The following is a 15644-nucleotide window of genomic DNA, read 5'->3' on the forward strand; positions in this document are numbered from 1 at the left end:
AAACAACAAAACAAGGGAAAAAAAACCACAACTCCCTCATCTCAGAGGGCTTGTTTAGAATGATGCTCTTTGAAAGGGAATCAAGAGAAAAGAAACAAATGAAGATGTAAAATTAGAGCTCAACAGCTCCGTGTCTGCCCAGTGACAGCAGCACAGCTGTTCAAACATTAAAGCACGCTGACTCAGTGTTTGCCTCCTTCCCACTATCACAGTGGACCTCAGCGATGCAAAGCCTGAAACCAGCATGGCCTCCAGTTCTAGTAGAATTGTTATTTGCCACCAAATCCACCTCATGTAGAGCAGATTCCTCTGGTTACGTGATATACTGCAACAAGAGATTGACCAGCTGAGGTAGGAGAAAACAACTGAAATCTTAGTTCTCTAAAGACCACCAGCAACACCACACCTGATATCTGATGGCATAACACTTCCCCTTAACATGAATGTGATCTGCTTATTGACCACTGGAAGCAAACAACTTTTGCCTTGCCCTGTATTGCCTACAACACATCCTCAACACAAACCACAAATACACACTAAAGCATTTAAATGAACTCACATAACTATCACTTTTGTTAAGAGCTGTTGCTATACAAAGCTGGCGTGTAACTTCATAATGCTTTTCCTTCCACACTAATTTCAATAGCAAACAACTCTTCATTCAATAGTTTCCATTGCAATTACTAAACCATTATTGTCCCATGCAGACTGGCATCCAAAAACCCAACTGCAACAAACAAACCTGTGTAATACCCACTGTTGCATGTCCTCAACTCCTTGTTTTCTCCCTTTTAATAGCCAACCCTTCCTGAACTAAAATTGTCCAACACAGCACATGTTTGAAATGTTTAAAATCCATTATGAAATGCATATGGTGGTGCAGCACTTACAGGGTTAAGTGAACAGCAGAAAACATAGGCAGTCTTCAACAGCCATCTTCATCAGGGAAACCTCTAAAGCACAGCAGTGGGTTCATGTCAGCACCTTCCAGAGCTGCAGTGGTGGAGTGAAGGCACTCTGTGTGCAGGAAGGATTGCAGGATCATAGGATGAATGGAAGGACGAGTTTCAGGCAGGATCTTCTGTGGCTCTCCCTCCTTCCCCCCTCGCCCCCACCACTATCCAAAGAGCAGTTTTAAAGCCAGAGGAAACAAACGATGAGATTACGACTGACAAAGTTCACATTTATAACACTGGCCCTAATCTGTCTGTGACTGCAGTAAGTTAACAGCTTGTTCTGGCATTTCAGCAAGCACAGAAAGCAACTGCAAGCACCAACTGCTGCTACACAGCTGCTACACAAGGCTGGAAGGAAAGCAAGTGGCTGCAAAGCAGAACCAGGGCCTGCAGCACCCACTGGGTGAGGTTCTGCTCTCACACATTGCTCCCTCCTGCAAGCAACCTCTCTGCACAGATTCCTTTCTAGGACAGAAGGCAGCAGTAGCAAGAGATGCTAAGGAACATCTTTTATATGAAGACAACCTTTTGGAGAGGAGTAGGGATTTCATGCATTGTTTTCAGGGTAAACAGTATGAGTTGATGTATAAGAAGTGATACCCTTCTCTCTTTCCCCTCTCAAAAAGTAACTACGGGACTGCAGCAGGATTTGGGCTCCTAAGAATCTCTTCACTCACAGGAGCTGCTTATAAAATAAGCACACAGGTTAAATACAGACTTGCAAACACAGCTGTCCTCCCTGTTATGCATCTGGACTTCTAATGTGCAAAAACATACACATGAGCAGCTTAGCATATGCAGGCGCAACCTTTCATATGCATTATCACAACAGAGCATGCAATTCTATCGAGCTACAGATCTATACATGTTTGAATCCCTCCCCATAGGAAACATCTATTTGTGCTGTCAACCCATCAGCTTTTGGTGGTGGTTTTTGAACTGGAGTCCTGTAAAAGGATGCTACACTTCTTCATGAGGCAGTGATCCGTTTCCCCTCACAGTTTGCTTTCTAAGGCTGACTAACCTGTTGAGGGCAGTGCTTCTCTTGTGCATTGGATCTGGATACAGGAGTGCCAACAAAGCCAAGCTCTTCTATTTAGTCTTTTGACACAGAGCAAGCTCTAGACCAGAAATCAAATGACATGGGAGGCACAGACCATTCCCTTTTTGAAGTCACTCCAGTGCTGCCTTAATACAGTACCCAGCACATGGTTCTTTCAGTTAATAGGGACTATTTAATCAGCTACACAAAGGAACTGCGAGATTCTCCCTTTAAAATCCAGGCCATTTTTCCTTAGGACTGCTCAGGACTGTGCAAAGATCATTAAAAAGATTACAAATTATTCATGGCTCTAAGTTTAGAAGCCAAGTATGGCAAATGACTGCACACAGAATAAAGGGAACTTGATCAAGAGATTCTCAAGCTTCTACAGGGGCAACACAAGGGAACAAAAAGTGAATTGAAGCCCACAGTGTTTGACAAAAGCTGTTAGTAATCCAAGCAGCAAAAAGGCACAGGAATGTTCAAGTGATTGCTTACTAGGACATACTCCATGTTAGTCACCTTCAACTCAAGAAAAGGCAAGTGACAAAAATACAAAATATTACAGATTGGGTTGTTGGTTTCTTTTCTTTTTTAAACAGAAGAGACCGAAGGAATCATTTTTTTCTTCTTCAGGCATTTCTGTAATGCAATAATTGAGAATCCACCTCCAGACACTCACAGCACTTCAGCCAAACTCAAACTTTCCACTGCCTCCCCTCTACTTATGAGTCACCAGTAGAGCCCTCCCATCTCCCTCTTGGTTAGCACCACTGAAATACACTTTCCAGTCACTGAAGTGACAAACACTTTCTTTTTGCATCTTCACTATCTCTCAAACTCTTCAAAGTATCTTTCTATACTAAAGTCACAGCATAGGATCTAAAAACCAGTCCAACCAACACAACCCAGTCAACTTAAGAGCAAATGGAACTAAAGAAGCACAGCAGGCACACAAAGGACACACCCTTGACCTAAAGAGCACAAACACAATATTAATAGATTCTGTTAAAAACCACATGATTCTTCTCAGCCCAAATTGAGGTTATGAAGGTGACTGGGTTGGGGGGCAGGGAGATGAATGCAGCACAGTTATATCAGTCCACTCTTATCTTTATAGAAGACCAACACTAGTCAAAAAAATATAAATGATATAATTCCATATCTCAAATACACAACGTGACACCAGTTGATTAATTAATAGTAATTCCTAGTTGTTTCTTTTAAATAGGAAACTAACTTTCAGAGTTTGAGCTTGACTAAGTCAGGCAGTGCCTGAGGCCTTTTTCAACATATCTAACACAAGGTAGAATAATGAATCAGGCAGTGAACACTGCCATCATGTGTGTTAGGAGCACACATGGAGTTTACCAAGTTCTTAACTTGCTTAAGATACCGTGGGCCTTCCTTCAGAAGGTTTCTATGGAAACCTCAAATGATGTCTATAGGGGAACAGAAAAAAAGGTTTCCTAAGGTATGGCTGGAACAGCTCCATGGAAACGAGCCCTGACTGTCAGAGGAGGTGAAGGAGGCGGTTGTGTGGGAAGGAACTGAGGTGACTGTCATCTGTGCAAAACAGGAGCCATGCAGACCAGGTTAGCATCATCCAAACATCTGCTGCCTTGCAGCTGGCACTAAAACCCAACAGCACAGAGCTCTAGGGCAGCTTGAGGTCAGGTGCTGCAGGTCATCCCAGTGCCACAGACCTGGGATGCCCATAGACACAGTTACAGTAAGCACATCATGCCACTGCTAAGTGTAGGAGAAACTTCCCAGAAATTCCCATTTTCTTCACAAATTAAGAGAAAAATCGTACCAAAACATGTTATTTTTGGACTGCAGTCAAGTCTCCCCAGGTAAAACTCAGCTGAACAGAGTGTCTGAGTCTGATGCAGTTACTCCTACCATAAATACACTATCTCATGCTGAAATAAGCAATAGAATAGAAAGAAGCCAAAGCAAACGTATTGAAACATTCTTAATCAGCACATGTCAGTCTACTAAACTCAGATATATTATTTAATGCTGTCTATTTGAAACTATCCAAGCAGCTGACTATCTGCGCCTCCATTCTCTAGCTGTAAAACTGGAACACGATCTCAGCCAAGACCCAAACCTCCCCTGGAGCATTCACAAAGATAAGTGAAGAGCAGGAGATGTTACAAAAAAACATTAAATAGCTTCAAATTCCCCACTGGAAAGTCAGAGTTCTCCCAACATCTGGCTGCTTTGTCTCCCATTGGAAAAGCAACATTGTGTGCAGTTATAAGAGGCACAGAGTTAAAGAAATATATATCCTCTTTTCTTTTTTCCTTTATTTCATTTCTCTTTTCCACTCCCTCTGATTGTGTTCAACCAGAAGGAAATGTTTTGATTCCAAACGCAATCTTGGAGACTCACTTTAAGCCATACCCTGAACTTGTGCAATGCTGAGACATCCCCCAGCAGAGCTCAGGGTAGGACAGACTACATACAAAGCACTCAGAGCTCTTCCTCCTTTTTATTACATTAACATACAGCAAGGCCTTTCTTAATAAGATCAGAGTTCCAAGGCACACAGCAGGTCTTGCCCTTCACTGAGCTTTCCAGACCCTGTTTTCTTATTGCATCCCTCCAGGACAATTCTTTGACCTCTTCCTGCCTTCCTCCATTGCACATTCCTCACATTGCCTGCCAAAACTTCACACTCTTCACATCAGATTCCCTCATTACAGCTCAGGAAGAGCCTTCCTTGTCTATCTTTAAGTAAATCCCACTAAATCCTCTCCCCCACACTTTACAGCTTGGCCACTTAGTGCTCTTCTGGAGAATACAGCTTTCTCCACTGCAGGGATTTAAATCCAACCCACTGAAAAACACAGCATCAAAAACTCTGGTGAATGTCAGTTCACTGGAACAGAGCCCAGAGGTCAGAGCTGAAATACTGTTGTTTTCAGTAGATGATTTGGAAGCAAATCAAAGCTGAAACCTGGGCTGTCATTATAGGGAGAACCAGAACCAGTCCCAGCATCAGCTCACAATTGGAAGTCTTGACTTTTTGCAGCCTTTGGTTTCCATTCAGACAAACAACTTCAGCAAAGAACTGCCAAAGTGAACAGGAACAAACACACGAGTGAAAGAGATGAATGTTAAGTAAACACCTTTCAAATAAAACGATGCTGCACGCAGCTTCCATGGGCACCTGCACTGCTCTAATAACCACTTTCACATCTCAAAAGCACAAACAAACCTTGCTCATCTCAGACTGCCAATCACAGTCACACACATTGTATAAATATGCATAAGACATCAGTGTTGGACAGTCTGAAGTTAAAACATTCCCAGCAGTGGGGCAATTATGCTTCTCTCCTTCCCAAAGATAATGGAAGTTAATAACATTTTTATGTGACAAATTGTGGGTATCTTCTGAATACATCTTCTGTCAGAGCTGTGCTGTCTTCTTGCCACACCAAGAAGCTCTGCAAAGTAAGAGCACAATTAGTTCTTAACCAGTTTCCCAAGCTGCCAGCATTATGTTCTCCCCTGCTTTCTCTCCTCAAACCACTTTGTTACTGCCCAACACTGATGCATTAACTTGTTTATATTCACTTCAGTACATTGGAGCTGCGTTCTCACCCCTTAACATGCCTTTAACAATAACAAATAGGATCACTCCTTAGTCCAAAACACTCATGTAAGTGCAAGGGCTCATGGTTTAATTTCCTTTTCATGTGTGAAACCCAACCATAATAATCTAGTTGAATGAAACCCCTAAGAATAAGATTATCTTGGGAATCCTGCTAACGATCAGAGGGTGCTAAAGAAAGGAACAACACAGTAACGATTAACAAGTTATTGAAGAGCTTCACTAGAACACACACAGATGGCACACAGACAGTCAAATACTACACATACATTTTCATGACATTTTGGAAGCAGCACATTTGGATTTGAATACGCCAAGCTGTTACTCAGAGCAGCTTACTTGCCACTGACAGAGCTTTACCCAATTCATTTTCATATTTAAAGACATCTGCAGCACACATCTTTGAGCAAGCTCATAGTAAAACTATTAACATGGATTTGCTATGTTGCTGTGATTAGTTTTCCTCTCTGTTTTCAGTCTGGAGTCAGCCTGGAAGAGGCCAGAGGAGGAACAGGAACCCCACACGCTTAAAGGAACAGATACTTTCAGAAGCTTTTCTTACTCCTGGATGACAAAAGCAGCAATTCAAGCGACCCTCAGATGCTTTGCCAATTTGTCAATGTGTTTTATGATCTCCAAAGCCATGTGTGTTCTCTATTCACTACAGAGGCTGAAGATGAGCATCTTTGCTATTCTCATAAACCAGTGCAACAGATGATGACACCCAGCTCCCATTTTAAAGCAGATCTAAGCAGTAGTTTTCCAGTCAGCTGTCAACTACTGCAGCAGAATCCTTTTCTGTAGTACTAACATATGGGACAGAAGGCTGTAGGATCCATGCAAACAGTTACGTGGGATACTGAAATATTTTCATGAAGTGAAAGCCATTCAACATTTCTTGTTGCTGCTGATGGGATTTAGGGTTTTTATTTGTTTTAAATGGGGATTTGGTAGAGAAGTGTGCAGCCATTGAGCCAATCATTACTGCCCATCTAAAGGTAATAACCAACCCTGGAGATGCTGACCCCCAGGCTGTTTCTATAAACCCTAGGTTACCCTGAGGCTAACTGCAGAGTTATGCCACAACACACACATTTGTTATTGCCATGTTTCTAACAGTTCCTTTAATATTAATTTAAATACCCTTCTGTGAAGTTTGTTCACACAGCAAATGGGGAAAGCAGAATGCTCTCTTGTGGGCACAAACTACAAGTGTTGGCCTTGAGCAACCTCGTCTCAATTTCTGTTCACTCTTCAGGATGAAGGGATGTCTCCAGAGAGTCAAGGGCACTAGAAAGCAGATCATCTCAGCAATAATTACACTTGACATTCAAATTACAGCCCAGAATAATTTCATTTAAGCTTTCACAAAGTAACAGGAAATAAATACATCAATAAGCATCACAGAAGAATGACAGGCTGACATGACAGCATTGTCAAGCTCCTTGGATTCCTACACTTACAATTCATGAATGGGGGAAAGGGAAGCTAAAAACAAAGCTAAAACCCACTTGTTAAACTCTATTGCCTCTTAAAACTAATGGATTGAAGGAAGCACTGCAGCACTGGTATTAACTGACATTTTGACAGTGAAACCAATGGAGAGCACTGACTGCAGAACAACACTAGACCTGTTTTAAAAAGAAGTTTGCCTTCAAAGGTAACATCAGCCACCAGAAAGCAGAACAAGAACAGTTATTTCTTCACTGGATGACCCTTATCTCACATGCATTTCCCACACACCAGCTTGGTCAGCATCACCACGCAGCTCACTCTGTTCAGCCTCAGTTCCTTCAGTTATTGGTCAGAGAAGGCACTGACCTGAACTGCTTCTTCCAGCTCTAACATTGCACAGACTTTGAATTGGAGCAGACGTTCCAGACCTCTACGGGCTCCTTAGCTCAGAGGCAGCACATGAATACAGAGCTCCTCCTGACTTGAGCTATACAGACAGCTCTGAGAAGGTGCCAAAACCCACAGGAGACAGAGTGTCTCCAAGCAGGACATGGGCAGAAACACTCACAAATCCACACTGCTGCACTGCCTCCCAGAAGCTCCAACAGAAAACCTTTAGGGCTGCTGTCCCATTTTGCCCTCATCTGGCTTTTCTAAATGAGAGATCAAAGCTGCCTTTGTACCACAGATTCTCATTATAAGGTTAGGAGCTTCTCTCTCATTGGGCTACTGAGGTAGCCCAGAGCCTCCATACACACTGGTCACATTCATTCTCACTCCTTCGTGCTACAAAGGAGAAGCCTTTTGACAGACAGCTCTAACTCAAAACAGGGTATTTTTTAATCTTCTTTCCTATCCAGCGTGGATCCCTAATGCTTTCTTTGGCAAGGACAAGGAAGAGCAGATGTTCAGTTGAGAGAAGTTCATGACAAATATTGCATACTGGTTTCCTATGCTGTACGATATAGAAATTAGAATGAAAGCCAATGAAGAAGATGGCCCAGATTTGGTGACTAATTTTGTAACGTAAGCAAACACATCGCTGAAGAAATGAAGCAACTTTGCCAAGTGGAAAGCATCATAGAACCAAGTAACTCAGTAGTAGAAATTCCCTTGAGCTGAGGCATTTGTTTCTCTAGCCCACTGATTTTTATCTCACCAACTAGTCAAAGCTGAGCATTAAATACTGGTCCAACTATTGGGCACCCTGAGAGCCAGGGAAGTCTAAGCATCTGAAGATAAAAGGAAACCTGGAGAAGCAAAAATGCTGCAGAAGAATCACCCAATTCATCAGTTTCTGGATGATGGATTAATAAGTTTGAATGAGTACATCTTGGCTGGATGACAGCTATGGAGAGACTGCAGTGACTCATAAGGTAAAACATCACGCAACTCAAGTTGTTTAAAAGAGGTCTCCAGAGTGTGAAACACAGAATAACAGGACAAAAATGAACTAAGGGAATTAAGCAGGAGCTTCTTTCAATCATAACACAACTGAACTTCAGGTTGGAAAGGTAGAAGAAGGGTGTAGGGCTGTAGCACAAGTAAGAATTAGGGTCACTTGTAAAGCCTGTATCTAGATCCAGGTTGCAGTTTCCACCCTGGTGATCATAAACAAATTATCCTACAACCATTTCCCAGCACAAAGGGTGGAACTGGTTACTGGAAATAGCAATCTCTCCCATGCTTTTCATTATGGCTGGACGCCACCATGGAAAACATCACACTAAATAATCACACACCAGGAGTAATGCAGAGTTGCTGATTTTCTCCATCCTGCCGCCCACTTTCCCAATAGGGTTTCTAAACCCTAAGTAAAGAAACAACCATTTGGCGTGGTCAAAACACCAAGCCCTGAAATTTCTTCCCCAACAGCAGGTCTGTTGGTAATCCTGCCCCGGTAGATTGATGGGCTCTCTTTGAGTACAAAAGCTGACATGACTGCTAGCAAGCTATTAAACACAATCTACACTAATCCAGTAAATTCTTGCTCTTTAGTAGAGCAGCTCTGAATACTCAGGATGAGGTTACAGCAAGTCCCAATTCTATCCCTGCTTGTGAATGACAATTCGCATTGAGGCAGGTAAGAATTAGAAAACAGAGTTGTGCACATGTCTATGGGATGCTTTCACAGACATGCCTTGACATTTCTATTACATTAAAGTTCACTAGAATAAACACATATAGGGACAGTGACCCAAGGGAGTCCATAACCAAGCATTTATATCTTGTGGGATGAGAACTCTCTCCCCCTACAACACACATTTGCAAGGCAAACTCACAACACTGAACAGGCTTTTTAAAAACATAGCATGAAAACTCAGTACCAAGATTGGAAGTGTGAGGAAAGGTGTGCCAACAGGACATATTGAGGTTGAGGTTTAAAGTGGGATATCAAGAAGAATTCCATCCCAGAAAGAGACATCATGCATTGGAATTGGCTGCCCAGGGAGATAGAGTCAGCATTCTTAGAGGTACTTTGGAGACATTCAGACTTGGCACTTAAGGGACATTATTTAGGGACATAAGGACATTATGGTCTTAAGGGACATTATTTAGTGGTGGGCTTGCAGCATTTGGTAACAATTTGATTTGATGAGTATCGGATGCTGTAATTCTAAAACTGTGCAAAGGAAGGAAAGAAGACAACAGACAAGGGTCAAGCGCAAAACACACCTTTGGCTGGGTTTCTCTTCCTGTTTACTGGTAAATACTTGATTTACTCAAGTCTCAGCACAGGAGGGGGGAACGTGCAGGAAGCTTTTCCTTGCTTTGATGCACAACTGCATGTGAATATTTCATATTTCCTTAGAACTGCATCAGAAGGGAAGATTCCAGACTTCTGAGCAAGCGAGGGCTAAAGCCTGTTTGTTCCCCTGCTCACAGTCGCTATTTAATGGGCACAGAGTCCTATTTTTAGGATCACAGACGCCCTGTGCACCACCTCACCACATCAGTGACTCCACAGTACCAGCGCTCAGCAGGTAGAGATAAACTCAAGCTGTAGCTGATGCCTAGTTTAGGTGCTTATCAGCTCAAAAGGAAACAAGGCTTATCTGACTTGTCTAAGCTCTACCACAGACACACTGCGATTGTGTTAAGCCCCATAGTCACTGCTCCTTGCATATAAAGGACCACAGGTACTTAAATGACTGTTCCAAGGAACCCAAGATGGAACAAGTCTCTCTCACCCACCTCCTGTACTAGTTCAAACTCCTTGTCTTTGTAGCACCCATAAATACTCTTCAAATACTCCCAAATGAAAAGATCAGGAATCATTTGTGGGGAAAAAAAAAACAATACACCTCTCTCCTAGGACACAACCCAGCCAACTAACCAGGCATTAGCTGGACTTGATGTGGTTTTCCTCTGCATGAGAGATGCTAAAAAGAAAGTTCAAATTCACAGCAAGGGGACATGTGGCTACACTGCAGTCACCAGGCCTGCTAGCTGGGCATAGTTACTGTAAGTGACCTAGTTAGAAATGGTAATGTATGCAAGAAAGCTGCAGAAATCTCACACTGAATCAGCACTGCAGCCTACACCAGCACATCAAGAATTGGTTTCACTTCTCTACCCAGCTGTGCTCTGTCTTACCACAAGCTAAGATCTCTCTAAACAGCAGTTTCTCTTTCTGAGCCACCTGGTTGGTTTAGTATGAGATGAGCAAGGCACGTGGGAAGACATCTTCCCTCCCTGTGCATGCTCTGCTCCACATTTTATACAGTTAGCCTGAAAACCAGGCCTGTCAGATCAGGTAAACCATTCCTCTTGGGATGTGTTCCCTCTTTGCTGAAGGGGCCAAAAGGGCAGCAAGGTCCCACAGCTCACGGGGCTTTGCCCTTTCTACTGTGTCATGTGTCACAATGATGAGCGCGGCACCACGGGGGGAGACGACAGCTTGTTCTTTTGCATTAGCTTCTCTTGGATCACACCAGGGCTGAACACGATCATAATGATCTCCAAAGAGCGTTTTCAATCCCCCTTCATTCCAGCACAGCACAGACAGGAGGCAATTAGCCCTACACAATCTACTTGTCTCACAGGGAAAAGAAGATGTGTTTATATCATAGCAAAGTCCACCAAGACACAGCATTAAGCAGGGCTACCATTTCCTTTTGAGTTTTCAAGGCAAGTCTTCCATCTGGACACAGCAGTGTCACTGCATGCTGTCTGAAAACATCCCAAGTTAAGGTGCACAACATGGGACACCTCACTGGTCACACAAGCAAAAGGGGTGACCTCTGAAAATTATACCTTGCACCCCGGAACAGAAAGAGGAACTGCAATGCTAGCCAGAAAGCAATTAAAACTAGCTTATTAACTACCCAAGATGTGTAACTGGCTCCTGTTGCAACTACAGAATTTCTCCATCTCCATTTAGCACTACAACCCCCTCTAGGGTATCACACTTGTTTTGCCTGCTGGAAGCTGAGGACCAGCAAGGCTAACACAATCCACAGTATTTAGACACTTATATCAGCATTCTGTTACAACGGCTGACCTGAAGTGACATGCTTAGTCACTCCAGAAGCCAGCAATGGAGCAGTGACAACTCAAACCTCCAGGAGTCCTATGCTAGCTTTTCAACCAGCCAATTACTTCCTCTTTCAATGAAGCAACGTAGATCCTACTATTCATCCTCCATAAGAACAGCAGGCTGGGCCATAGCTGTCATCAACAGAAGAGCTTGAATGCAGACTACAGAACTACAATATCAAGATCATAATTAGTTTCACTCTTATTCACTTCAACACATAAAACACTGTGAAATTCAGCATACATACCAAGTTATTGACTGCACACCTGACCCAGCATGTAATGCTGTTCTGAGAACACTTCTGTTTCCAAAGTCATTTGATAGTGAACCTGTGTTTATGTTATGCATGAAGCAGTTTGAGACAGACATGAAGTAAATGGTGCTATAAGCATTTGTATGGATTGGGATGGGGAGGATGATGCACAGTTCATAAGTTCACGGGAAAGCAGCATGCATGACCTGACATCATGTTAAACAGGAGACGTTCTAGCTCTGCAACATAGAGCAAAGGATACCAGAGTATTTGTTGAACATAATGCATAGACATGCCAAATAAATGCACGTCGTCAATGACAGCATTACAATCAGTAGACCAATCTATTTTTAATCCCGAGAACAAAACCTGCATGAGCTTCCATGGCATATGATTGCATTCCTCAGGTCAGTTAGGATTACGTTTAGTTCCTCCTGCTTCCCTACAGAACCTTTCCCTGCTGCTGTATTCCCTTAGTGCCCAATCCCAAATGAATTTAAGATTCTTCCTTAACCACAAATCTAGAATTCCAGCACTTCCACCATACAGTACCTATCAGATTTAGCTGAACATGAGGGAAAAGCGTGGCTTTAGAAGCCAGGTCAAAAAACAAATTAGCAGAACAGGAATATAGTCACATCTTAAGACACGTTTAAACCTACAGATGTTTAAAAAATAAGCAAGAGGTACTTTACAGATATTAAGGGGTGATATTGAACAAGTGCTGGAACTCACTGGTATCCACCTCCAATGTAGGCATGTCACAGTCTAACTACACGCACAGTATTTCATGGACAACAGCCAACTATGAATTCCTTGTCTTTTCTAAGTGAAATGTTTTAGGAAGTGCAGCCAAATATACACTAAGAATATTGACTATGAGGGGTTGCACTTCACATGCAGCCAAGGTTGTTTGCAGAGAACAACACGGTCACCTCCAAGATTCAGACTCCTTCAAGATGCAAATTAATTGGAATAATGTATTTTCTGCCCTTTGGCAGCAAGCACAGTCTTTCCATAAATAGTAGTTAGCTCCAGAATTCACTTGCTAAGTTAGCATCCCATGGTGAGCATTACAGCTGGTACTGATCATCTAGGTCACAAACCACATTTCTGCTAGTGTTTGTTAGCAGAGTTCTTTTCTCCTTCATGAAATTCAAGCAAAACACAAAGACGAAACCAAACCCAACTCTAAGGCACAGTGTGGTGTTTGAAGTCTGTACATTCAACCCCCAAGAGTTGAAGACATTTTTCTTCTCTTCAAGATGCTCTACTCTGTGGAAAACACTTAGAAAAGAAGGGAATGCCTGCCTTACCTTGGATCAAACCTGTGCCTGCTTTTGAGTCTGAAATTCCAATGGTTTATGAAGCTTGTAACTTCTGCATTCACCCAACCCACATAAACCACTCAGGGCTGACATTTCTCACGTGTCCACTTCTTCCCCTCCACTTTAAAAGATTTGGCTATTATTGAGATAACCACAACCAGACTAAGATTAACACTGTCACTATATAAGGCCTAACGTCTGCTTCTGAGAAAGACACATGTTTTACAAGCAGAGTTTATCCACCCAATAATCAGTGCAGCCCAAATCCTTGCTCAGTTCCACTCATGCTCCCATCCAAGAATGGGATCATTTACTGCTCTAAATAACACCTGCTGTCACACATGTGTATAGAAATGAATTACACAGGATATTCACAACCTTGTTACAGTTCATCCTAAGAGTAATCTGTGAAGCTGATCCTTACCTCAAAATTGAGAGTGCTGGACTAACCTGCTGCATCCAGCAGCCTGCAAACTCATATTCAGCATGCTGATTCTCAGCCTGCATGTTAAAGTGTTTGCCTAAGAATACGTACTTAAAGAAAAGCGCTTAGGTTATAAATAAACTAAGTAAGGAAATTAAAGGGGGGATAAAAAATATACCTACAGGAATAAGAAGCATCAGCACAGGGTGTGGAGAGCGTGGTATTAAAATTGAAGCACTATCTGCTGAAGTGTTTTGCAATATCCAGGAGGTCCAGAAAATACCGTGTGTTGCTAAATATACTGTGTGAAAATATCATCCTTCCTGTGCAATGGGACACCACTTCCATTCTTATGTGGTGTGCTGTATTTTAATACTGGGACTCCCAGAGATGAGTCTCAGCCAGTTAAAACTCATAAAAATTTAGTGGAAAGTAAGCAGATTTCTTCTCCCTCTGAACACGAGCTGATCTTCCCCATCACAGCTTCTTCCAGCAGTCCATGTTAATAGCTTTACTATCGACTTGCAGTAACCTCATAGCTCCAAGGAAGAAACACACCAGACAAAATGACACAAGATCCCCTCCCAGACACCTCCAAAGGAGAGAGATCTACCCCCAAACACCTCGATTATTATATCCCCCATATGCTAAACCATTAGCAATGTATCTGCTTCCCGCAGACCATCAAAACCCAGTACTGCCAGTGACTCCCAGCATCACCTGAGCCACACGGGGACCAGAGTATGGCAACAGGAGCACGGCTCTTACCTGGCTCTGCTCAGAGGGCACTCATTCATCAGCCGGCAGCAGCGCCTCGCAGTGCTGGAGCCTGATGTCTCCGTACGAGCAGACGATCCCCCCAGAGGGACAGGATCCGGGCTGGGGAGGAGGGGACCCTTCGCTGTGAACCGGACACCAGCTCTGGAGGTGTGAGGTCAGTGACAGCCAGCCAACAGAGCTGGGAGCCGCTCCATGCCTCCCCTCGCACTGTAGCGCATCTCTCGCTGCCAAGTATACTGCTCGCACAGGAGCGGTGAGCCTCGTTAACCCTCCTCTGGCTGCAGGGTTGGAAGCAGGGGTGCCTCTCTGAAGGGATCTTCCTTCCCCTCTGCTTTCCAATCCATGCTCAGCGCTGCTCCTCTCCCAGATCAGGTGGGATTTTGCAATACAATCTTAAAGGGATTTAAAGGCACGGTGATAACGAGGCTGCAAAGCCAGCAGCATCCCCCACACAAACAGAACAGCTAAACAGCTGCAGATGGGGAAACTACAAATAAAACCTGGCATCAACATAATAAGGGTTTTCTGAGCTATAAGGGTGTCTAAACAAGTTTAATCCCTCATTGTTACCCGGAGCTGGTTTGAATCATACTATGAAAAGGTCTCAATATTTATACTTCCTCCACTTACAGATGGATTTAGAGATGGTCAGATTTCATGCATGTTCCCCAATTGCCTGCAGTTTACATACAGTTCTTTGGGAGAATAAGTATTTGTTTCCAGACCCAGAAAGGTTAGAGAGCTAGGATTACATATGAGACACAGATACTAATCTAGACCAGGCTAATGGGTAATCAGGTTTGTTCTAGCATAGGATCACCTCTGAGTAGAGGTATCACTATAAGAATAAATAACACTCATGGCATTGATATACGATTCTCTTTTCCAATCTCATTTCTTTGCTTTTGCACATTGTTTTATTTCAGTGACTACAGACCAATTCTCCCTTTCATAAAAGCATGCCCTAGGGATTCAGACACCAAAGTTCTCATCAACTGCAGTCAAGTCAAAGACCTGGGTACAGCCTGAAACTCTCACATATCTGTGTCCCTTCACCACAGTCCACTGCAGAACCTAATACACAAGCTCCAGTTCTATCAGAAACACTCTGTCCTATCCTGACAAGTCTCCAGGGACAGACTGACTCGTTTGATCTGCATCAGAGAAAGCCAGTGGACTGTTTTTAGTAGGTCAACATAGCCCACCATAATCAAAGGGGAAAAAATGGGTTAAGAAGCATA

At 43.0% G+C, this 15644-nt stretch overlaps 1 protein-coding gene across 2 annotated transcripts in view; it reads right to left on the reverse strand.

Moving 5' to 3' along the window:
• Positions 1–14752, reverse strand: part of GRAMD1B (GRAM domain containing 1B) — a 97164-nt gene extending 82412 nt beyond the window's left edge. The window contains exon 1 of one of the 2 annotated variants that reach the window (XM_032449134.1): positions 14392–14752. The gene's annotated coding sequence lies outside the window, so the exon portion shown is untranslated. The remainder of the gene's footprint in view (positions 1–14391) is intronic. The other variant, XM_032449135.1, reaches the window with a different exon arrangement.
• Between the last annotated feature and the right edge of the window lie 892 nt (positions 14753–15644).

Source organism: Coturnix japonica, chromosome 24 (assembly GCF_001577835.2).
Source record: "Coturnix japonica isolate 7356 chromosome 24, Coturnix japonica 2.1, whole genome shotgun sequence".
In the NCBI taxonomy this organism is placed as follows: Eukaryota; Metazoa; Chordata; class Aves; order Galliformes; family Phasianidae; genus Coturnix; species Coturnix japonica.